The sequence below is a fragment of the Canis lupus genome, chromosome 1, assembly GCF_003254725.2.
Source record: "Canis lupus dingo isolate Sandy chromosome 1, ASM325472v2, whole genome shotgun sequence".
Classification (NCBI taxonomy): domain Eukaryota; kingdom Metazoa; phylum Chordata; class Mammalia; order Carnivora; family Canidae; genus Canis; species Canis lupus.
In genome coordinates, this window is record NC_064243.1 from 103794155 (window position 1) to 103819980 (window position 25826).

General features: G+C 39.8%; 1 protein-coding gene and 1 pseudogene across 5 annotated transcripts in view; one reads left to right on the forward strand and one right to left on the reverse strand.

The window, feature by feature from the left end:
• Positions 1-25826, reverse strand: part of LOC112645044 (KRAB domain-containing protein 5) — a 46755-nt gene that overhangs the window by 13527 nt on the left and 7402 nt on the right. For 2 of the 5 annotated variants that reach the window (XR_003126951.3, XR_007409642.1), the window contains one exon: positions 9543-13228. The exons of the other annotated variants lie outside the window; for them this stretch is intronic. The gene's annotated coding sequence lies outside the window, so the exon portion shown is untranslated. Of the gene's footprint in view, positions 1-9542; positions 13229-25826 lie in introns of those variants that run through there. 5 annotated transcript variants of the gene reach the window in all.
• On the forward strand, positions 8837-9057 carry LOC112645043 (small nuclear ribonucleoprotein G-like; annotated as a pseudogene).

Below are 25826 nucleotides of genomic sequence, written 5' to 3' on the forward strand. Positions count from 1 at the left end.
CTGTTCCCTCTGCCTATGTTTCTTTCTGTGTCTCTCATGAATAAATAAATAAAATTTAAATAAAAAAGAGTCAGGCGGGGTGGGGGGGCAGAGGGAAAGGGACAAACAGAGTCTCCACTGAGTAAGGGACCCCACTACAGGGCTCTATCCCAGGAACCTGAAATCATGACCCAAGCCAAAGTCAGATATGTAAACAACTAAGCCACCCAGGTGTCCCAAGAACAACTCTTTTAATGTTTGAAGTTAATGATTATATGCTTAGTACTGGAGGGTGAGGTATGCTTCTGTAGGGGGTATTAAGTCCTATATATTTCCACAAATTTCTCTTTTTTAAAAGATTTTATTTATTTATTCATGAGAGACAGAGAGAGAGAGGCAGAGACACAGGCAGAGGGAGAAGCAGGCTTCACGTAGAGAGCCCGACATGGAATTCGATCCCAGGACTCCAGAATCACGCCCTGGGCCGAAGGCAGGCCTTTAACCGCTGAGCCACCCAGGAATCCCTGGATTTCTCTTTTTTTTAAATTAAAGGTTAGTTTATTTGGAAGAGAGAGAGTATGACAGAGAGAGAGAAAGAGAATGGGATTGGTGGGAGGGGCAGAGAGAGAGACAGTCTCAAGCAGATTCTGCACTGCGCTGGCAGCCCAACTCCATGGGGCTCCATCCCAGGACCAGAGATCAAAACCTAAGCCAAAATCAAGTGTCTGCAGGTCAGCAGACAGTGCCACACAGGCATCACTCCTCAAATTTATACACCTGAAAATACTTTGAAAAATTTCTATGGTGCTTTTCATTTAGTTCAGTATTAACTATTGGTGAGAAGTAAAGGAAGTCATGAGATCCTTTGAGGATAGAGAAGCCAGCACTTATTGGATCCTCATCAAAACTATGCAGGCAGGGATGCCTGCCTTCAGCTCAGGTCATGATCTCAGGGACCTAGGATCAAAACCCAAGGCAGGGACCCTGATCTATGGGAAGGCTGCTTCTCCATTTCCCTCTTCCTGTAGCTCCCCCTACTTGTGCTGTATCTCTAATAAATAAATAAATAAATAAATAAATAAATAAATAAATAAATAAGAACTTTAAAAATTATAAACAATAAAAAGCAACTATGCAGGTGAAAGGACAGCCATCTGAGCTAAAAAGTGAATATTTTTCTGTTTCTCTCATCATCTCACCAATGACCAATTTTCTGTCTTTAAACTTTTTTTGTAGTTTCAAATTTTAATTCACTATTAGTTAACACATAGTGTAATAGTTCCAGCACTAGAATTTAGTGATTCATCACTTATATATACAACACCCAGCGCTCATCACTCATGCCCTCCTTACACCTTCACTCATTTCATCCACTCCTTAAACAATATCCTCCATAGCCCTGAGTTCCCTCTTTTATTCCTCCTACATTCAATTGTCTCATAGCTTAAATTTCATGTATCAATGAACTCATAAGGCATTTGTCTTTCTCTAACTTATGTCACTTAGCATAATATGTGAGCTCAATCCAAGTCATTGCAAATGGCAAGATTTCATTATTTTTTGCAGCTGAGTAATATTCCATTGTATATAAAAATCCTTCAATCTTTAAGGCAGTTGATGGATGAAGGGCTCATCTTCTATAACTTCTTCCCCTTGACAGAGGTTGTAGCTGTGTTGCTACCTATAGACCAAAATAGGTCACTATCTGTTCCTACAAGGAACTATTACTTCAACTATGTGGCATGAAAATAAAACATTAAAAAGGGGGTTGCCGATTCCTGGGTGGCGCAGCGGTTTGGCGCCTGCCTTTAGCCCAGGGCGTGATCCTGGAGACCCGGGATCGAATCCCACGTCGGGCTCCCGCTGCATGGAGCCTGCTTCTCCCTCTGCCTATGTCTCTGCCTCTCTCTCTGTCTCTCTGTGTGACTATCATAAATAAATAAATAATTTAAAAAATTTTAAAAAAAAGGGGGTTGCCAAGGTGGCTCAGTTGGTTAAGCATCCAACTCTCGATTTTGTCTTAGGTCATGCTCTTAGGGCCCTGAGATCCAGCTCCACATCTGGATCTGGGCCTAGCTCAGCATCTGCTGAACATTTTTCCCTCTCCCTTTGCCCCTTCCCTGCCCCCCACTTCATCTAATTTGCATGTGGTCTCTCAAAAAATTTTTATTAAAAAATTGTTTTATCCAAAAAAAAAAACCAAAAAAAAATTGTTTTATTTTAAAGGTATAAATTACCTTTAAATTAAATTATCTTATTTTATGTTATTAATTTAATTATTAAATTAATAACTAATAATTAAAATATCATTAACCAAAAAACATTGAAGTAAAAGGTTAGTTTAAAAGTAAATGTGTTGGGATCCCTGGGTGGCGCAGCGGTTTGGCGCCTGCCTTTGGCCCAGGGCGCGATCCTGGAGACCCGGGATCGAATCCCACATCGGGCTCCCAGTGCATGGAGCCTGCTTCTCCCTCTGCTTGTGTCTCTGCCTCTCTCTCTCTCTCTCTCTCTGTGACTATCATAAAAAAATAAAAATAAAAATAAAAAAATAAAAGTAAATGTGCATATCGAATAAATAGGTTTAAGAAGACCATGAAGGAAAATCTGAAAGGACTTGAGTATGATGATTTCAGTTTGCAGTGAGAAAAACAGGAACCTGGCTGGGAAGACTTCTCTTGGTAAAATAACAGCACGTGATGACACCAGAGAAATTTCCTGTTGCTTGCTTTTAGTTTCATCCTAAAGCCATTTTCCGGAGGTCCAGTCCTCTTCTGCTGAAAATAGATTACAGAATTTGAGGGGCTTTGTGATTCTGATGCTATGCTTGTATGATTGAGGTTGTTTTAAGGCTATCAATGGGAACCAGTGTGTCTGATCTAGCTCCCCACTCATAGTCCATTATGCTCATGTTACAAAATGAGCTCATGTTGGTGTTATGACTCTATTAAAATGAAGATGATTTTTTTTTCTTTTTTTTGATGATTTTCTTTTGTGCTACTACATAGCCACAATTCATTTTAGGGCAGGAGGAACACAGATGGCAGGTCTGTGGCACAGATGCATCTGCCTCTTAGAAATTTAAGATTCTTCACACAGTGGTCAATTTTTTTTTTTTACGTTGTTTTTATTTTTTATTTTTTATTATTTTTAAAGATTTTATTTATTTATTCATGATAGACATAGAGAGAGAGAGAGAGAGAGAGGCAGAGACACAGGCAGAGGGAGAAGCAGGCTCCATGCTGGGAGCCCGATGCGGGACTCGATCCCAGATCCCAGGACCACACCCTGGACCAAAGGCAGGCGCTAAACCGCTGATCCCCACTGTGGCCGATTTAAATGCTTGATGCATTCTGTACATGAGATTCTGAATGAATCCAAACACAAAGGACATCAATGTCGATCAGTAGAGAGTGGCAGTCAACTTCAGCACCCGATAGCCATCCCACAGGGATTCCCACTTAAAATACAAATAATTTAGCTGCTCCACCAGGGGAAGCATAGAAGAATCAGCCAATGAGACTGCAGCCAATGAGTACTCTGAATACAGCCAGGCTAACTCCAGAAAAAAATGAGACACAAAATATTGTAGGCCATTTCCATGGTGACACCTGAAAGAGCAAGATCCCTCTAACTAGCACACTCATTCACAGCTAAAACCTTTAGGTAGTGCTGAATAGTTCAACCACTAGGATGGAAATAAACAATCACAATGTCAAAAAGGAATAGAAAATCAACCTCCAACGATCTGGTAGGAAACATATTTAACACACATGGATTATATATTCCCAAGTGTCTAAATGAACCAAAAATCACACTAATGATGATCTCTTAATTCTCAAGTGGCCTAAATGAGAACCCTTCAATATACCTAATTTTTGTGTTTAGGTACCCACCTCAAGATGGCCAACTATTAAACAAAAGAACCAAGGGGGATAAATATTTTACTGGTATTGAGAACCTTGTAAAGAAACAGTGACAAGGTAGTAACCAGGCAGGAAAACATATATGGAATCTTCTGGAATAGTGACAAAAAAATGAACTAAAAAAATATCAACTCCTGAAGAAGTACTTCCTACGGCCCCACCTTCTTTTTATACTTTAAATAGGATGCAGAAGATGAGGCATTAAAACCAAATCTGCTGTGAGAGAATAAGAATTCTTGTCCCCTTAAATATCCTCCTAGCTGGAATAAAAATTAAACGGACATGAGCAGAGTAACAGGAGAAAATCAAATTAAATAGATGAATGTGGGATCCCTGGGTGGCGCAGCGGTTTAACGCCTGCCTTTGGCCCAGGGCACGATCCTGGAGACCCAGGATCGAATCCCACGTCGGGCTCCCGGTGCATGGAGCCTGCTTCTCCGTCTGCCTGTGTCTCTGCCTCTCTCTCTCTCTCTCTGTGTGACTATCAAAAATAAATAAAAATTAAAAAAAAAATAAATAGATGAATGTATAGGGAATGTACGTAGGCATCGAAATTCCAAAGAATGTGAGGCAAGATGAGGTACAAATGGCATCATGAACTAAGGCAAAAGGGGTCAGGAGTGTGGAGCTTCAAAGAAGAGGAAAACACTTTACAGAGTGATAAGAAGAAAATATATTTGGGAATTAGATATGTGTCCTACCTTACAGGTGGGTCACTGGGATAAACTATGTCTCTGTGAATAACCCTTATCTGGGAAAGACCCTCAATTTAGATCTACTGTGTGGTTAAGGGAGCAGGAAAGGTTTTCTTGAGCCTGCAGGTTCTCAAGTATCTTCAACTCAAATTATCCACAGACCCAATAGGTATATTTAGTGGTTGGTGGATGGAGAGGCTGTCCTGAAGAATTCAGTTCTCCCATCTGTAACTTCCTTAGGAGTTTCACATGTTAAAAGTTGACCTGAAAAAAAAAAGTTGACCTGGTAGATTGTTTGACATCACTGATCAGCATTGAAGTCTAACAATAGGTCAGTATAGTCAAAGTCACTTCAGGAGTCGATGACCCAGGTATATTTTCAAAGTTAGCCCTGTGGCTCAAGGAATATAATTAAATGAGGCATTTATAAGAAAACAAAAGAAGAAATATGTTAATGATTAGAACAAATGCTAAGCCAGTTTCTGACCTCTAAGACTAGCCAGTTGAGCAGACATCTAGATATCAGACTTGAACTATCTTCAGATAGAGTGAGGACAGATAGCAACCACCTGATATATCTTCCTGGTTTATAGTTGAAATGCATCTGTTCATGTGTTCAGGAGTACATCGAGTGATTAAGGTGGTCTATACATGAGCTATTAGGAAGATTTTGTGGGATGGCTGGGTGGCTCAGCAATTTGGCGCCTTCCTTTGGCCCAGGTCGTGATCCTGGAATCCCAGGATCGAGTCCTACATTGGGCTCCCCGCATGGAGCCTGATTCTACCTCTGCCTGGGTCTCTGCCTCTCTGTGTCTCATGAATAATTTTTTTTAAAGGAAGATTTTGTTACATAAGGTCATTTATATTAAGTCTACAGATCTCATGAATAAAGGGAGATTTATTTTCAATGATTCCAAGGCAGAAATGTGGGAGAAAAATCAAAATATTAATTTGGGGATTTGGAGCCAGTTATGGATGACACCAGGAGAAATCAGGATCTCACCTAGTTTGTAATGAATAGTACTGAAATAGTTCTCTACAAAGATGTATTATTGAAACAAACTGTTCTCTATAATCACCCTCGCTGTTACCAAACATAGCCAAAAGAACACTGTATTCATCGTAAAATAAAGGTAGTTCAAGAAAGAACATTGGGAAATGTCTGCGTGGCTCAGCAGTTGAGCGTCTGCCTTTGGCTCACGCCATGATCCCAGGGTTCTGGGATGGAGTCCCACATCAGGCTCCCCGGGGAAGCCTGCTTCTCCCTCTGTCTATGTCTCTGACTCTCTCCATCTCTCATGAATAAAGAAATAAAATCTTAAAAAAAAAAATAGAACACTAGGCCTGAATTTTTGCATAAATAATTGCATCAAGAATAGAGGTTTGACTTAGAGATTTTAAAAAATAACTTTGGTGAACTATTCACAATGATTCTCCAGATTGAACTTTAATAGCCTCTCCAGGCCAGAGGTCATGCAAAATCCTTGCCATCAGATGTTGCCTGCAGTACATACATGTATAGATAAATTCCACTCTTCTTGAGGTCCCCAAATATCCTAGGTCCTGGCACCTGTTAGGACATGATTTTCTTTACTGACCTGGTGAGGCTGCTGGGAACTCTCAAAGCAATGTATCAGGCTGATATTTCCAAGGGGGCTTCATTGGTTCATAAAGTCAATCATAGTCCCTTAGAGCTGTTTTGTCATGTCTGAGTCTATGCAGCTCTTTCTCAGCTATGACACTCCAGTCAAGTTTTGGTTATATAACCAGTGTTTGTAATTGTGTCTTGTCATAATAGAACAGATTGTTATAGAAATTATGCAAATACATATATTTGCATAAAAACAGGAATATTCACTGAGAGTTTCTGATTTTGGTCCAAAAAGGAGGAAAAATAAATGTTTCCATTTGTTCTAAAGATGTATTTTGTGCAACTGCTGCAAGTTAGTCAATCTAAAACAAAAAGGGTTTTTATTCAGTAAAAAAACAAATTTTTTTTTTTTTTTACATTCCAAGTTTTTGTTTAGATTCCAGTTAGTTAACTTACAAGGTAATATTTATTTCAGGAGTACAACAATGATTTTACACTGCTGTACACCACCCAGTGCTCATCACAAGTGCATGCCTTAATTCCCATTACTTATTCAACCCATCCATGTACCCACCTCCACTCTGACAACCATCAGTTTGTTCTTATAATTGAGTTTCTTTTTTTTTTTTTTAGTTTGATTCTTAGTTTGCCCCTCCCTTTCTTGTTTTCTTTCCTGTTGCTCACTTACTTTGATTTTAAATTATCATAGGAGAGAAATCATATGGTATTTGACATTCCCTGATTTATTTCACTTACCATAAAACTCTCTTGCTCCATCCATGTTGCTGCAAATGGCAAAATTTCATTCCTTTTTAGGCTGATTAATATTTGATCATATATATGTGTGATATATATATATATATATATATATATATATATATATTCTTCTTTATTATTCAGTAGTCAATGACACTTGGGTTGGTCTGCATGAGACAGAAATGCTAACTGTCCCTCACTGTTGAACTGTTCCTCCGACAATTGAGCCATGAACAGAGCCACAGCATTGGACTATACTCATCTTGGCTCTACAAAAGGGTCCCACACAGCAGTTCAGCAGCTTCCCTAAAAGGCCATTCATCTACAGTGAATCTGACACCTGTTGGGTTGTATCCCTGGGATGCTAGGGCTTGGTACTATATCCCTGGGATACTAAAAGAACCATAGCACATACCTTGCTAATCTTGCCTAATCCACTGTCAGGAGTTTTCTTCATTTTCAAATATCATGTAAATATAAAGCATCATTCAATACCCCTCCTCCTCCAGTGCCCCTGATCTAGGCCTGGGCAAACACAGTCATCATTGTCATCCAACAGCATCTGGTCCTCAGCAACACAGAGGAATTCAGTTAAATCATGAAGAATTCCCTACTCCTCAGAAACCCACCACCCTTTTTAATCCCAATGCATGAATTAATCAGAGGAAACCACCAAGAGCTGCCTTTGTAGTGGCTAAAGGGAGACACCTCCAGTTCCCTCCCCATGTGGGAAAGAATTTTTCACATCTTCTTTTAATAAGTCTTAATTTTCTTTTTTTTTTTAAGTCTTAATTTTCTAAGGATGGTGACTTCATTCAGTTTTACTTAGATTCACCTCCTACATCCCAGTGCTAAATGTCTGAAATAATACCCATTCACCCTCCATCTCTCTAATATCAATTTAGTGAGGACATTCTTGCCACAATACGGTCAAAAAAAGAATGTCGGCAATGCCTATATACCTGGAAACAAAAACAAGTTAACATAAAACTACAGATCTGGAGATAACTAGGAAATATAACAAATAGAAACTATTTTTCTAAATCCACAGCCATTTGTGCAAACAAGGACAGTCTTCCTGTTCCACATCCTAATTCTTAACCTTACACATTTTCTAGGTCTTACCTGGGCTACCCTATCACTCCTATTGGGATAAGTTTCTCCTACTTATGGAGTATCTAAGACATCTGGACTGTCATTATGCACAGGTGTCCTTCATAGGCACAGAAAGACAACACCCCTGGGCAGCCGGGGTGGCTCAGAGGTTTAGCGCTGCCTTCAGCCCAGGGCCTGATCCTGAAGACCCGGGACTGAGTCCCACACATCAGGCTCCCTTCATGGAGCCTGCTTCTCCCTCTGCCTGTGTCTCTGCCTCTCTCTCTCTCTCTCTCTCTCTCTGATGAATAAATTTTAAAAATCTTAAAAAAAAAAAAAAAAAAAGAACCCCAGGACTAAGTCTAGATTTACCATTCAAAATAAACAGGTTAAAGGAAGGTCTGTGGGAGTCTTTAAGAGACAGGGGAGGGGCATCTGTGTGGCTCAGTCAGTTGGGCGTTGGCCTTGGGCTCAGGTCCTGGTTCTGGGGTCCTGGGATCGAGTCCCGCATCAGGCTCCCTGCCCAATGGAGAGTCTGCTTCTGCTTCTCCTCTCCTCTCCCTTTGCTCATGCTTCCTCTCAAATAAAGAAATAAAATCTTAAAAGAAAAACAAAACAGAAAATAATAAGAGACAGGGGAGGGGAAAGCATCGGGGAAAAAGGAGAGGTGATCACTCACTAGGGTGAACTGGAGATGTTATATCACAAGTTACATTACCCACTGAGCCTACTGTGGGAGCCTGAGGGTCATTATGAATTCCATTTGGAGGCATATTTGAGCTTGAAAAATAGATTTCATGAGCAAAGCTCACCCTCCCGAGTTGAAAAAATTTATAGACAAGAAATTATCACTGAAATTAAATGGTGGCAGATATGCAAAGGAATATTGTGGGGGTTTGATATTTTTATGAATTTTGTGATAGTCGTGGAGGCAGCAAGCAGTGGGCAACAGAACAATATTGGAATAGTGGTAATAGGAGGAAGTAGTATCACGTTAGAATTCTTGGAACAAGTATAAACAATGGGTGTGTTCATCAGAAGAAACCAACTGCTTCCACATGTCTCCTCTCCATCGTACCTTTTCAACTACAATATAAAAATCAGGTTGTGGGGATCCCTGGTGGCGCAGCGGTTTGGCGCCTGCCTTTGGCCCAGGGCGTGATCCTGGGGACCCGGGATCGAATCCCACATCGGGCTCCCGGTGCATGGAGCCTGCTTCTCCCTCTGCCTGTGTCTCTGCCTCTCTCTCTCTCTCTAACGATCATAAATAAATAAAAATTAAAAAAAAAATCAGGTTGTGTGCATTTCTATATCGAACTTTTTGTTAAATAAACTCATAATACTAAAATATGCTTTCTCAAACATTCTGAACGTGGAAAATTCAGTATTAGCTCTTATTTTAGTATTGTGTAACATAAACTGTTTCTGGTTGAGACTGATTTGGTCCAAAGCTTTTATCCATTAATATAGAAGAATCTGATTAAATGTGAAGCAGGGAAAGCATGTCTTCAATCCTTCTTTTAATGGAAAGATAAAGAATTGCAAATCTGAGGTTTCTTCTGAAACATTAACTGTAATTTTCAAAACTCTTACAGTAGCTTTGATGTATGGACTGCTTCCAAGAACCCCAAGTGCAATACAGTGCAATTGAAGTAAACGCAGGAAGTAATGATACACTTATTTTGAACAAAAATGGGAAAAAATGTAGAGTACAAGAATAGAACTCTAGAGAAAAACAAAACAAACAGGTACATTGCCTTGTGACTTTGCAGGGTGTTGTCTGGGGAATGCACTAGTGAGAAGGCTGCTGTCAGGTCAAGGCCCCAGGGAAACTAGAGGCTACACAAAGTGGATGCCAAATAGCAGTATCATGCAGTACATGAGCTAAAAGATCAACACCATAAGATATCTGTAAGATATAATCTGTAAGATATTTATAATAGTATCACAATATTCACAAAGAAGAGAAAGTGATAACATACATAAATGTGGGAGAAATAATCACAGATTATTGAAACCCAGAGACCACTGAGAAAATGGATCTAGGAATATTATTTCATTTGGTAGTGGTACCAAATAGGTGGTAGATACCATCAATTCCCCATAACATTCAATAAAATGAGCTAGGTTCCCATTGGTGTTGGGATGACATGTCATTCATTATACATTCATGTCAACATGTCAAAAACCATCATGTTTTACTAATTAAGTTCACAGACTAACTTATGTATTTCAAATCCACTGTATTATCCCTGCTCAAAATACAGAATATAAGCATTAAAAAGCTTTGTGTGCTGATATCATGATGTGAGCACAGTGATTATCATACATTTCAGGCCTGAGTTCATTCTTAAGAAATGTGTATGTACAACTGAATGGCATTGTAGGATGAGTTAGCAATTCTTTCAGGATTTCTTCACATCAACTCATACTCTACCCATTGCTGTAATGAAGATTTATCAGTAGTTTACTGAACTGCCACCTCTTTTTCCTTAAAGAGCAATTAGTAAAACCTTGTATTTCTAATATTCAGGAAATTCTTTAGTTTTAATGCATGAAGAAGAATGTTCTGACCATCTATTTCATGGTAACCTACATGAATGTTATAAACATACATAGCGGGCAGACCAGGTGGCTCAGTGGTTTAGCGCCTGCCTTCAGCCCAGGGCGTGATCCTGGAGACCCCGGATCAAGTCCCACATCAGGCTCCCTGCATGGAGCCTGCTTCTCCCTCTGCCTGTGTCTCTGCCTCTCTATCTCTCATGAAAAAATAAATAAAATCTTTAAAAAAAAAATAAACATACATAGCATCTCAAATTAGATTTTCTTATCATACTGTCCTTCATTTTCTATGGAAAATGACATATGCAGGAGTCCCATTTAATGAAGCAGGGCATCTCATATCTTTATTGCAGAACCAATCAGCCTCATAGCGTCATATACCCCCTAGGAATAAATGCATTTTCTGAAGTGATAGGAGAGTAAAATACATGATTATATTTTAATCACAATCTCAAATAGGGTCAATGGGGAAAATCAAATATTGAAATTATACCTTACTAAAAATCTACCCACAAAATCTGTTGAAACATAAATAAATAGCATATACATGTTGTCTAACTTTTTATATTTCCTTATGAAACTATTTTCCAACAGAATACTGAGTAGTGACTGATGCACTGTCTACTAGATTTCTGTGACATTTACTGACATTTTGTATTCACTTAAATAGTTTTTTCAACATTGTTATCTTTCAATTTACTCTTTTTTCAATTTACTCTCTTTAATGCACTGATATTTGCTTGAGTGTATAATAAAATGAGGTCTTCCCCATTCATTATACTTCTAGGATTTGAATCAAGCACGCATTTTGAGATATGAAGGACAGATTGAATTCCAGTTAAAGGTTTGACCAATTTGTTTACATTTTAGAGTTTTGCTCCTATATGATAACTGTAATGTTGAGTAAGTTTTGAGTTCCTGTGAGACATTTTAAATATTTGTATAGTTACTCTCATATTCAATATGAGTTTTCTGATGTGGATAAGGGATGAGCAGTTCTTTTTTTTTTTTTTTTTTTTTTTTAAGATTTTATTTATTTATTTATTCATGAGAGAGAGAGAGAGAGAGAGAGGCAGAGACACAGGCAGAGGCAGAAGCAGGCTCCATGCAGGGAGCCCAACATGGGACCTGATCCCAGGTCTCCAGGATCATATCCTGGGCTGAAGGCAGCTCTAAACCGCTGAGCCACCTGGGCTGCCCAAGCAGTTCTTAATAGCTATATCCAATTCATCAAGTTTGTAAGTTTCTCTCTAGGACGATATCTGTGATGTTGAGTAAGGATTGAGTGCTGGATAAAGTCCTTGTCACATTCCTTACATTGGTAAGATTTCTCTCCAGTATGAATTCTCTGATGTTGAGTAAGGGTTGATCACCTGTTAAAGGCCTGACCACATTCTTTACATTGGTAAGGTTTCTCTCCAGTGTGAATGCTGTTATGTTGAGTAAGGTTTGAGGACTGGAAAAAGGCCTTGCCACATTCTTTACATTGGTAAGATTTCTTTCCAGTATGAATTCTATGATGTCATGTAAGAGATGAGTGCCTCTTAAGGGCCTTCCCACATTCCTTACATTGGTAAGGATTCTCTTCAGTATGAATTCTGTGATGTCCAGTAAGGTTTGTGTCCCTGTTAATGGCCTTTCCACATTATTTACATGTGTAAGTTTTCTCTCCAGTATGGATTCTGTGATATCAAGTAAGGAGTGAGTGCCATTTAAAGATCTTGCCCCATTCTTTATATTTCTCAGGTTTCTTTACAGTAGGGACTATTTTATGTATACTTAGTGTTGAAAATGGACTAAAGTGGTCTCAGATTTATTGCACCTGAGTGTTTTTCCTCATGAATTCTGATGATCACCAACATTGGAGAACTGCTTGAGAGCTTCCCCACATTGATTATACTCATAAGAATTCTCTGCTAGAAGGATACTCTTATGGAAAATAAGGTTAGAGCTTTGGTCAAACACTTCCCCTCATTAGTACACTCATAATGGGTCTCTGGAAACCAAGTCCTCACACAGCTACTAACATTGGAGCCCTGGTTAAATATTTTCTCAGATTCACTGCATTGAACAACTCTGTCTCCATTGATATGGCTCTGGTAATGTTGCAGGGTTGAGTCCTCGGTGAAGGACTTCTCAAATGCTTCCCACTTAGCATGTGGTTCTTCATTTTTCAAACTCTGCTTATCAGAAATATTTGACTGAAATGTCAATCAATCCTATTTTCAAAATGTTCCAAATCACTATGTACAATACAGATTAAGTCACTATCCAGTTTTTGCAAATTGTCTTTCCACAAATAGGTATGTTTGATTATTTCATTGGAGCTTTTGCTTAGAGACACATGCTTCATAGAAGCAACTGACTTAAAAAAGGTGGTTTTCCAAAATGGTGTGTGTCCTTCACCACCACCAGCAGTGAGATTTTTATTAAAGGCAGATGTCTCAGTTTGGCATGTCCTTCACGATGTCTTTGACACCCTTCACTCTCCCCATCACTGTTGCAGTATGTCATGAAGTGTAAATTCTCAACAGCACTATTTATGTATCCACCCATTGAGTCTTTCTGGAAAAAAACTTCTATGCTTAGCTTCAGCAGGAAACTCTGGGCATTCTGTGAAGATATGGCTGAAAGATATCAAGGAAGATAAAAGTCACATCATTCCACTTACTATTTCAGATGAATCTACTGATGACTTCTAAAATACAACTTTGAAATCCATCAGAGAATATTAGAAAGGTGGCTGAGATAGAGTCATCAAGACATCATTCCTCCATGGACACGTAACTTTGCACACAACACACTGACCACGTGTCTTAATAGATAATTCTATACTATTGTCATGTTATAGCACAAATTATTTTCCTATGCCTCAAATAATCAGGAAAAATATCACAGGAGCACAAAATTAGTAGGAGGAAAATTAGACATAAAACTGGAATAAGCAAATAGGATATTGTAAAAATAACACACCAACATACAATGAGTTAGCTGTCACAAAAGATCAACAAAATTGACAGGCTTTTAACTAAATCAAGTAAGAGTGAAAGAGAAAAGACCAACTAAAATGAAAAGTGTAGAAGTGGAAGCAGACACAATATAACTGATACCATAAAAATAAAAGTAATTAAGAGGAAAAGACGCATAATTCTATGCCCACAAATTGATCCCAAAGACAACAACAAATAAAATAGATGTTCTGGGATCCCTGGATGGCTCAGCGGTTTAGCGCCTGCCTTCCGCCCAGGGCATGATCCCGAAGTCCTGGGATCGAGTCCCACATCAGGCTCCCTGCATGGAGCCTGCAGGGATGAGCAGTTCTTTTTTTTCTCCCTCTGCCTGTGTCTTTGCCTCTCTTTGTGTCTCTCATGAATGAATAAATAAATAAAATCTTAAAAAAAAAATAGACGTAATCTGTTTGGACTCCATCATGAAGAAATATTCAAAAATTACAACTGATATGCAAGGGCAGCCTGGGTGGCTCAGTGGTTTAGCACCGCCTTCAGCCCAGGGTCTGATCCTGGAGACTGGAGATCAAGTCCCACATTGGGCTCCCTGCATGGAGCCTGCTTCTCCCTCTGCCTGTGTCTCTGTCTTTCTCTGTGTCTCTCTCTGTGTGTCTCTCATGAATAAATAAAATCTTTAAAAAAAAAAACTGATCTGCAAGTAGTAAACAGGTTGAAAGAATACTGAAAAAAATTCCCAATAAAGAAAAGTCCTGTGCCAGATGAATTCACTGGAGAATTCCAACATTTAATGAGAAAGTACTTCAAATCTCAAACATTTTTCACCAATTGTTAATTAGAGAAATTATCAAAGTACTCACTCTGTGCTACCAATATTACCAGGTCATCCAGGCCAGGGGAAGACACTACAAGTAAAGAAGGCTACAAACTACTACTTGTGAAGAATATTCAGCCACAGTCCACGGTAGACTAAGCAAAGTGATCCAGCACATTTTATCATTTTACAACATAATCGTGGGAAATCGTCCTGGAGGGCAGCCCAGGTGGCTCAGCGGTTTAGCGCCGCCTTCAGCCCAGGGTCTGATCCTGGAGACCTGGGATTGAGTCCCATGTCGGGCTCCCTGCATGGAGTCTGCTTCTCCCTCTGCCTGTGTCTCTGCCTCTCTGTCTGTCTCTGTGTCTCTCATGAATGAATAAATAATTTTTTTTTAAAAGAAATCATCCTGGAAGTAAGAGATTCTGACATATAGAAAAGAATAAATGGAAGACTCTCCATTAAGAGAATGAAGATCAAAATAATGTGGTATTTGATACAAATGTAAACATACTGGACAACATACATGATCAACATGCTCAGTGAAGTAGGGATGTAAAGCAACTATATCAACCTAATAAAAGCTATATATGTATATATATATATATCTAACATATCAAATCCTTTTTAAAAAATATTTTTCATTTATTCATTCAATATATATATATATATTATACATGTACTATATATATGTGTGTATAGATGTGTGTGTATGTAGGCACACACACAGGAACATTATTCAGCCATCAAAAGACTGAAATAAAAAAAAAAAAAGACTGAAATCTGGGCAGCCTGGGTGGCTCGCGGTTTAGTGCCACCTTCAGCACAGGGTGTGATCCTGGAGACCAGCGATCGAGTCCCACGTCAGGCTCCCTGCATGGAGCCTGCTTCTCCCTCTGCCTATGTCTCTGCCTCTCTCTCTTTTTCTCTCATGAATAAATAAATAAAATATTTTTAAAAAAAGACTGAAATCTTGCCATTTTATGGCACTGATAGAACTAGAAGTTATTATGCTAAGCAAATAAGTCAGAGAAGAACAAATACCATATGATTTCATTCATAAGTGGAGATTAAGGGATGTCTGAGTAACTCAGTGGTTGAGCATCTGCCTTTGGCTCAGGGCGTGATCCCAGGGTCCTGGGATCAAGCTCTGCTTTGGGCTCCCCTCAGGGAGCCTGCTTCTCCCTCTATGTCTCTGCCTTTCTCTGTGTCTCTCATGAATAAATGAAATCTTAAAAAAAAAAAAAATGTATCAGTAGACCTGCTATAAGAGGAAGGTTAAAGTGCTTCTAATAGAATTAAAAGAATTCTAAACGGTAACTAAAACCATATGAAAATATGAAGCTGTCTGCAAAATACAAATACTTCCACTCTTATAAGAACCAATAGTATTGTAATGAGGGAGCACAAGTTGCTTTTATTTCTACTACAAAATGTTTTTAAATTGAAGATAAAAATCAGGGCAGGGGTGCCCGGGTGGCTCAGTGGTTGAGCATCTGCCTTCAGCTCAGGTTGTGACCCCGGGGTCCCTGGATCGAGTCCCACATGGGGCTCCCTGCATAGAGCCTGCTTCTCCCTCTGCCTGTGTCTCTGCCTCTCTCTCTCTCTCTCTCTCTCCCCCTCCCTGTGTCTTTCATGAATAAATAAATAAAATCTTAAAAAAAAAAAGAAAAATCATAGAGGTAGGTAATAAAGTACACAACTTAAAAATAAAATCGGTAATATTGGTTACATAAAGTGGTGCAGGAATGGAGTTAAGTAGAATAATTTTAAATGCAATTCAGAACATCACTTTAAAATGTTTTTTTAGGGCAGCCCCGGTGGCCTAGCAGTTTAGCTCAGCCTGCAGCCCAGGGTATAATCCTGGAGATCCGGGATCGAGTCCCACATCGGGCTCCTGCATGGAGCCTGCTTCTCCCTCTCCCTGTGTTTCTGCCTCTCACTCTCTGTCATGAATAAATAAATAAAATCTTTTAAAAAAATGGTTTTTAAAACCTTTAGGTTATTTTAAGTAATCTATGTGAAATTACAATGAAAATGTGTACAGAAGACAAAAGTCAACATAATGGTATCAAAGCATGTCATGGGTATAATGCCACAATTAAAATATAATACCTAAACTTAAAACAGAGGTAGGAAATGTTTCAAAATTGCTTTCAATTCAAAAATGTCCCTTATGCAAGGAGAATAAAAACTCACCAGTAAATAGTAAATAAGTGATGCAATTAATTTTATCATGAGGACAATTCACGTAGGCCTGATACAACACACACTGATCACTAAATCAAGAAAGAAATAAATACATAAGATGAGTTGCCAAGTATGTATGAGGAATATTGATAGAGATAAAAACACGTAATTTTATTGGCAAAGGGCATCAAGTTGGTTCATATTTGAGGTAAACTCACACTGTCTTTAAATGTACTGAGATAAATGGATAAAGAAGATGTGGTCTATGTATACAATGGAATATTCCTCAGCCATTAGAAACGACAAATACCCACCATTTGCTTCGATGTGGAGGGACCTGGAGGGTATTATGCTGAGTGAAATAAGTCAATTGGAAAAGGACAGACATTATATGGTCTCATTCATTTGGGGGAATATAAAGATTAGTGAAAGGGAATAAAGGAGAAAGGAGAGAAAATGAGTGAAAATATCAGTGAGGGTAACAAAACATGAGAGACACCTAACTCTGGGACACGAACAAGGGGTAGTGGAAAGGGAGGTGGGCAGGGGATTTGGGTAACTGGGTGATGGGCACTGAGGGGGGCACTTGGCAGGAATGAGCACTGGGTGTTATGCTATATGTTGACCAACTGAACTCCAATAAAAAAAAAAAGGAAAAAAAATAAATGTACTGAGATGAAAATCATCATCCTGTAACAAAAAAATACACTGGTAAAATGAAACTACAACTAACTAATGTTGTGGAAAGTCCCAGACAAAAAGAAGCACATTATCATGGAATTAGAAACACCAGAATAAGACAAATTTAACCCAACATTTCTCCATAAAACTTAGATGAATTATTTTAAAGGAAAATAAGTGTATAACTGTATTTTTAAGCTGTGACTATGACCCCCTGAAAAACAAGCATTAGAATTATTGGCATGTCTTCACTAATAGTAAATTTTAACGAATATTCCTTCAAACCAACCCAAAAGGGGTGTAATGATAATTTTACCAATAAGCACTTAAAAGACATTAAAAATGTATATTATTAATATATTCCTCCTTTTACATAGAATGTAAGGTATGATTCATTCTTTAGAACCAAGCAGGGGATCCCTGGGTGGCTCAGTGGTTTAGCATCTGCCTTCAGCCTAGGGCGTGATCTTGGAGTCCTGGAATTGAGTCCCACATCGGGCTCCCTGCATGGAGCCTGCTTCTCCCTCTGCCTGTGTCTCTGCCTCTCTCTCTCTCTCTCTCTCTCTCTCTCTCTGTGTGTGTGTGTCTCATTAATAAATAAATAAAATCTTAAAAAAAATAGAACCAAGCAAATAGGGACGCCTGGATGGCTCAGCCATTGAGCATCTGCCTTCAGCCCAGGGCATGATCCTGGAGTTCTGGGATCAAGTCCCACATCGGGCTCCCTGAATGCCTATGTCTCTGCCTTCTCTCTGTCTCTCTCATGAATAAATAAAAATCTAAAAAACAAAACAAAACAAGCAAATAGAAGACTAATCCAAGATGGCAGAGGAGTAGGATACCTCATTTTCCTACAATCCCATAACTTCAGCTAGATGGGTATCAAATCATTCTGAACATCTGTGAACTCAAGTAGAGATCTAAGAAAAGACTGGCCTCAACTCTGCAAATAGAAAAGTGACCACATTCTGCAAGGTAGGAGACACGGAGAGGTGAATCAAGGTGATACGTGGTAAGATAGACCACAGGAGGTGGGAGCCTCCTTAAGCTGGCATCAGAAAGTGATATAGCAGTGGAGCACAAAATCAGAACTTTTAGAAGTTGCTCTGGTGAGGGATGTCCCTACTGAAAAGCACTCAGGAGGCGAAGTGGGAAGAATCTATATGGGCCAGCGTGGGCTCAGGATCCTCAGGCTCACAAGAAGCCCCGGTTGCCTGCAGGAGGCAGAATTCTCAGACATCAGAGTGGGGAAGCCAGCTGACTCAGTGAGCCCAGGACATGGCTCTCAGCTTGGAGCTGCCATATACCACAAGGAGTGACACAGGAGGACTGTTCTCCCAGCAGGAGCCCAATAAATGGGAGAAACAGGGAGACCTTCCTTCCTCCGCCAGGAGGAGCAATGCAGGTGCAGCCCCAGGAGTCTGCAAGGTTTAGAAACTCCAAACAGGGTCATGTGACTGAGACAGAAATGCTCAGTCACAGGCAGGGTAAGCACAGAGTGAGAAGAGAGACCACAGAGACAGGAGTGACTGACTACTTTTCCCTGAGGGTGCACTGAGTAGTGGGGCCCCAAGCTTTCAGCTTTGGGGCTGGAGATGGGGAGGCCACCATTTTCACTCTCGTCCTCTAAAGTAGAGCAGAAAAAAGAAAAAATAAAAAAAATAAAGTAGAGCAGAAAGCTTTCAGGGAACAAAAGCCACACAGAACAATCGATAGCCCCTTACTGAGCATGTCCCCCCAGCAAGGGTGGTGCAATTCCAATGGGCAAAGACACCTGAGAATCAATACAATAGGCCCCTCTCCCAGAAGATCAACAAGAACATCGGGCTAGGACCAAGTTTACCAAACACAGAGAACCGCAGAACTCTAGCTCTAGGGGAACATAGTATATAGAATTCATGAGTTTTTTTCTCCACAATTAGATAATCTTTCAATTTTAATTTTTTCTTTTTCTTATTAACTGATTTATTATATCTACACTTTAAAAATTTTTTATTAATCTTCATGTTTACAGTTACATTCTATCATTTCAATGTCTTTAATTTTATTTTTGTATACATGTTTCTCTTTCTTTACAATTTTGAGATGAAATTTCATCTAAGAGGCCAAAATACACCCAGAACGTGATGTATCACTCTGTTCTCTTCACCTGTCTGATCATATTCTTTTTCCTTTTTCTTCTTTTTTTCCCCATACAGTCTTTTTTAATATGCATCTTCACAGTTACACTCTGTCCATTCAATGTGTTGAATTTTCTTTCTTTTAAAAGATTTTATTTTATTATTTATTCATGAGACACACAGAGAGAGAGAGAGAGAGAGGCAGAGACAAAGGCAGAGGGAGAAGCAGGCTCCATGCAGGGAGCCCGAAGTGGGACTCGATCCTGGGTCTCTAGGATCACACCCTGGGCTGAAGGTGGTGCTAAACAGCTGAGCCACCCGGGCTGTCCTGAATATTCTTTTTGTATGTATATTTTTTTCTTTCTTCATAGTTTTTAGATTTGTTTCTTCTAAAAAAACCAAAGTACGCTCAGGATATAATGTATTACTCTGTTCTGTGCACCAGATTGCATTTCTTTCTTTTTTCTTTCCATTTCTGATCTCCTTTGATTTATTTAGTGTATATATCTCTGGGGTCATCATGCTGTTTTCACTATTTTTTGTTCTCATTCATCTCATTTGTATCATCATTAGACACAATGACAAGACAGAAAATCTCACCTCAAAAAAGAAAACAAGAGGAATGCCTGGGTGGCTCAGCAGTTGAGCATCTGCCTTTGACTCAGGGCCTGATCCTGGATTCCCAGGATTGAATCCTACATCAGGCTCTTTGTATGGAGCCTGCTTCTCTTCCCTCTGCCTGTGTCTCTGCCTCTCTTTCTGTGTCTCTTATGAATGAATAAATAAAATCTTAAAAAAAATAGAACACTTCAACATATCTAATAGTGAACCTTACAAATCTCAGAGGAAGGGGAAACTCCTGAGAGAAACTTGAGCCAAGAGGTCCTTAACCTACAAGGGTAGAAACACTAGACTGGCAGCATATCTATCCACAGAGATCTGGCAGGCCAGAAAGGACTGCATGATATAGTCAATGTCCTACATGGGAAAAAATATGCAGCAAAGAATCCTTTATCCAGCAAGGCTGTCATTCAAAAATAGAAAGGGAGATAAAGAGCTTCTAGGACAAATGGAAACTAAAAGAATTAGCGATCACCAAACCAGCCTTGCAACAAATATGAAGGGGGATCCTTTAAGCAAAGTGAGAGCCCAAAAGTAACATGTAACAAAGAAACAAATAATATACAGAAACAGTGACTTTACCCGTAATACAATGGTACTAAATTCATATCTTTCAATACTTCCTCTGAATGCAAATGGGCTAAATACCCCAGTCAAAAGATATAGGATATCAATCAGATTGGATAAATAAGCAAGACCCATCAATATGTTCTCTGCAAGAGACTCATTTTATTTTTTTTAAGATTTTATTTATTTATTCATGAGAGACACAGAGAGAGAGAGGCAGAGACACAGGCAGAAGGAGAAGCAGGCTCCATGCAGAGAAGGAGACTCGATCCCAGATCTTCAGGATCAGGCCCTGGGCTGCAGGTGGCACTAAACCGCTGAGCCACCCGGGCTGCCCAAGAGATTCATTTTAGACCCAAAGTCACAGAATGAAAGTGAATGGATAGAAAATCATTTATTATGCTAATAGATATCAAAAGAAAGCTACCGGGACACCTGGGTGGCTCAGTGGTTGAGAGCCTGCCTTTGGCTCAGATTTTTTAAATCTTTAAAAAAGAAAAAGAATAAAAGCAAGCAAGCAAGCAAGCGGTAACAATCCTTATATCAGAAAATTGGATTTTTTAAAAAAGATTTTATTTATTTATTCATGAGAGACACAGAGAGAGAGAGAGAGAGAGAGAGAGAGAGAGGCTGATACACAGGCAGAAGGAAAGGCAGGCTCCATGCAAAGAGCTCAATGTGGGACTCGATCCTGGGACTCCAGGATCATACCTTGGGCTGAAGGCAGGCACTAAACCACTGAGCCACCCAGCAATCCCCAGAAAATTGGATTCTAAATCAAAACTATAATAAGACATGAGGAAGGACACTATATTATAATTAAAGAGTCTATCCAAAGGAAGATTTAACAATTGTAAACATTTATGCCACTACCATGGGAGCAGCCAGTAAGATAAAACAATTAATAATAAAATTAAAGAAACACATCGATAATAATAATATCATAAGAGTAGGGGATTTTAACACCTCACTCTCTGCAATGGACAGATACTCTAAGCAGAAGATCAACAAGGGTGGATCCCTGGGTGGCGCAGCGGTTTAGCGCCTGCCTTTGGCCCAGGGCGCGATCCTGGAGACCTGGGATCGAATCCCACATCGGGCTCCCGGTGCATGGAGCCTGCTTCTCCCTCTGCCTATGTCTCTGCCTCTCTCTCTCTCTGTGTGACTATCATAAATAAATAAAAATTAAAAAAAAAAAAAAGAAGATCAACAAGGAAACAAGGACTTTGAATGACACATTGGATCAGATGGACTTCACAGATAGAATCAGAGCATTTCATCCTAAACCAAGTGGAACATTGTTAAGTGCATGTGGAACAGTCTCCAGAATAGATCACTTAATGGGTCACAAATCAGGTCTCAACAGGTACCAAAAGATTGAGATCATTCTTTGCATGTTTTCAGACCACAATGCTTTGAAACTGGATCCCAGTCACAGGAGGAAATTTGGAAGGAATTCAAGTATGTGGAGGGTAAAGAGCATCTGACTATAGAATGAATGGGTCAAACAGAAGATTAAGAATTTTAAAGATTCATGGAAACAAATGAATACAAAAACACACCTGTTCAAAGCTTTTGGAATGCAATGAAGCAGTCTCAGAGAAAAGGATATAGCAGGGCAGCCCCAGTGACTCAGCGGTTTAGCGCTGCCTTCAGCCCAGGGTGTGATCCTGGAGACCCAGGATCCGGTCCCACATCAGGCTCCCTGCATGGAGCCAGCTTCTCCCTCTGCCTGTGTCTCTGCCTCTCTCTCTCTCTCTCTCTGTGTGTGTCTCTCATGAATAAATAAATAAAATCTTAAAAAAAAAAAAAAAAAGAAAAGGATATAGCAATACAAGCATTTCTCAAGAAACAAGAAGGGTCTCAAATACATGACTTAACTTTTCACCTAAAAGCACTGGAGAAAGAACAGTGCTTAAAGCCTAAACCAAGCAGGAGAAGAGAAATAATACAGATTAGAGCAAAAATCGGGGAAATAGAAACCAAAAGAACAGAAGAACAGATTAACGAAATTAGGACAGCAGAACACCAACGAAATGAGGAGCTGCTTCTTTGAAAGAATGAATAAGATCGATAAGGGATCTCTGGGTGGCTCAGCAGTTTGGCACTCGCCTTTGGCCTAGGGCGTGATCCTGGAGTCCTGGAATGGAGTCCCACGTCCGGCCCCCTGCATGGAGCCTGCTTCTCCCTCTGCCTGTGTCTCTGCCTCTCTCTGTGTCTCTCTCTCTCATGAATAACTAAATCTTTTAAAAAAAATTCTCACCAAAATACTAGCCAATAGGATCCAACAGGACATTAAAAGGATTATTTACCATGACCAAGTGGGATTTATTTCTGGGCTGCAAAAGTGGTTCAACATCAGCAAATCAATAAACGTGATTCACTACATTAAGAAAGAAAGGACAAGAACTATATGACCCTCACAATACATGCAGAAAAGCATTTGACAAAGTACAGAGTCCATTTTTTTTTTTTTTTTAATTAAAATTCTTTACGGGGCAGCCCAGGTGGCTCAGCAGTTTAGCGCCGCCTTCAGCCCAGGGTGTGATCCTGCAGACCCGGGATTGAGTCCCACGTCGAGCTCCCTGCATGGAGCCAGCTTCTCCTGCCTCTCTCTCTCTCTCTCTCTCTCTCTCTCTCTCTCTCTCGATCTGTCACTCATGAATGAATAAATAAATAAAATCTTAAAAAACAAAACAAACAAACAAAAAAAACTCTTCACAGGGATGCCTGATGGCTCAGCGGTTTAGCGCCTGCCTTCCACCCAGGGCGTGATCCTAGAGTCCTGGGATTGATTCCCACATCGAGCTCTTTGCATGGAGCCTGCTTCTCCCTCTTTCTCTCTGTGGGTCTCTCATGAATAAATAAAATCTTTTAAAAAATCAAAATTAAAATAAAAATAAAACTCTTCACAGTGTAGAGATAGAAGAAACATGTCTCAATATCATAAAAGCCATCTACAAAAAGCCCTCACTGTATATCATTCTCTCTCTTTTTTTAAAGATTTTATTTATTTATTTTTTCATAAGAGACACACAGAGGCAGAGACACAGGCGGAGGTAGAAGCAGGCTCCATGCAGGAAGCCCGATGTGGGACCCCATCCTGGGACTCCAGGATCACTCCCTGAGCCAAAGGCAGACACTTTCAGCCGCTGAGCCACCCAGGCATCCCTGCATATCATTCTCAATGGGGGAAAATTAAGAGCTTTTCCCCTAAGGTCAGGAACACAACAGGGATGTCCACTCTCACCACTGAGGTTCAACATAGTACTATAAGTCTGAGCCTCAATAATGGGACCCCAAAAAGAAATACAAGGTATCCAAGTTGGAAGAGAAGAAGACAGCCTCTCACACTTTGCAGATGACATGATACTCTATGTGGGAAAACCCAAAAGACTCCACCCCTAAAATTGCTAGAATTTGTACAGGAACTCAGCAAAAGTGGCAGGAGATAAAATCAATGCACAGAAATTGGTTGCATTTCTATTCATTCATTAACAATAAGACAGAAGAAAAAGAGAAATGAAGGAGTCCATCCCACTTACCATGGTACCCAAAACCACAAGATACAGAGGGAAAAACCTAACCAAAGAGGCAAAGGATCTGTACTCTGGAAACTATGGAACACTTATGAAAGAAATTGAGGAAGACAACAAAATGAAAGAAACGTTTGTTGCTCATGCAGTGGAAGAACAAATATGATTGAAATGACTATGCTACATAGAGCCATCTATACATTCAATGCAATCCCTATCAAAACACCATCCACATTTTTCACAGAGCTAGGATAAATAATCCTACAATTTGCATGGAACCAGAAAAGACCTCCATAAGCCAAAGGAATGTTGAAAAAGAAAACCAAAGCTGGTGGCATCACAATTCTGAACTTCAGGTCCTATTAGAAAGCTGGAATGATCAAGACACAATGGTACTACTAAAAGTCAGACAAAAGATCAATGGAACAGAAAAAAGAACACAGAAAAGAACCCTCAACCCATGATCAACTAATCTTCCACAAAGCAGGAAAGAATATCCAACTGAAAAAAGACAGTTTCTACAAAGATCATTATGGGAAATTGGAGAGCCACATGAGAAAAATGAAACTGCAGCATTTTCTTACACCATATAAAAAAATAAACTCAAAATGGATGAAAGACCTAAATGTGAGACAGGAATCCATCAAAATCCTTGAGGAGAATACAAGAAGCAACATCTGCGACTTGGCCACAGCAACTTGTTGCTAGTCATGTCACCAAAGGGAAGGGAAACAAAGTCAAAAATGGATTCTTGGGACTTCATCAAGATAAAAAGCTTTTGCACTGCAAAGGAAACACTTGAGAAAACCAAAAGATAACCCACAGAATGGGAGAAGATATTTGCAAATGTCTTTTTTTTTTTTTTTTAAGATTTTACTTATCTATTCATAGAGATGCAGAGAGAGAGAGAGAGAGAGGCAGAGACACAGGCAGAGGGAAAACCAGGCTCCATGCAGAGACCCTGACATGGGACTCGATCCAGAGTCTCCAGATCCCGCCCTGGGCTGCAGGCGGCGCTAAACCACTGCGCCACCCGGGCTGCCCACAAATGTCTTAACAGATAAATGGTTAGTATCCAAAAGCTGTAAAGAACTGGTGAAACTCCACACTGAAAAAACAATCCAATCAAGAACTGGGTAGAAGACATGAACAGACATTTCTTCAAGAAGACGTACAAATGGCAAAACACACGTTAGAATGATGCTTAATTAGGGCAGCCTGGGTGGCTCAGCGGTTTAGCACCGCCTTCAGCCTCGGGATCGAGTCCCACATCAGGCTCCCTGCATGAAGCCTGCTTCTCCCTCTGCCCGTGTCTCTGCCTCTCTCTCTGTCTATAATAAATAAATAAATCTTTAAAAATGAAATAAAATAATGCTTAATTAACATCACTCGGTATCAGAGAAATATTAATCAAACCTACAATAAGATACCACCTCACACTGCTCAGAATCTGGGCTAAAATTAACAAATCAGGAAATGACAGATGTTCACAGGATGCAGAGAAAAGGGAATCTTCCTACAGTGTTGGGAATGTAAGCTGGTGCATCCAGTCTGGAAAACAGAATGGAGGTTCCTCAGAAAGTTGAAAATAGAGCTACCCTATGACCCAGCAATTGCACTAACTAGGTATTTTCCCCAAAGATGCAAATGTAGTGATCCAAAGGGGCACCTCCACCCCAATGTTTATAGCAGCAATACCCACAATAGCCAAACTCTGGAAAGAACCCAGA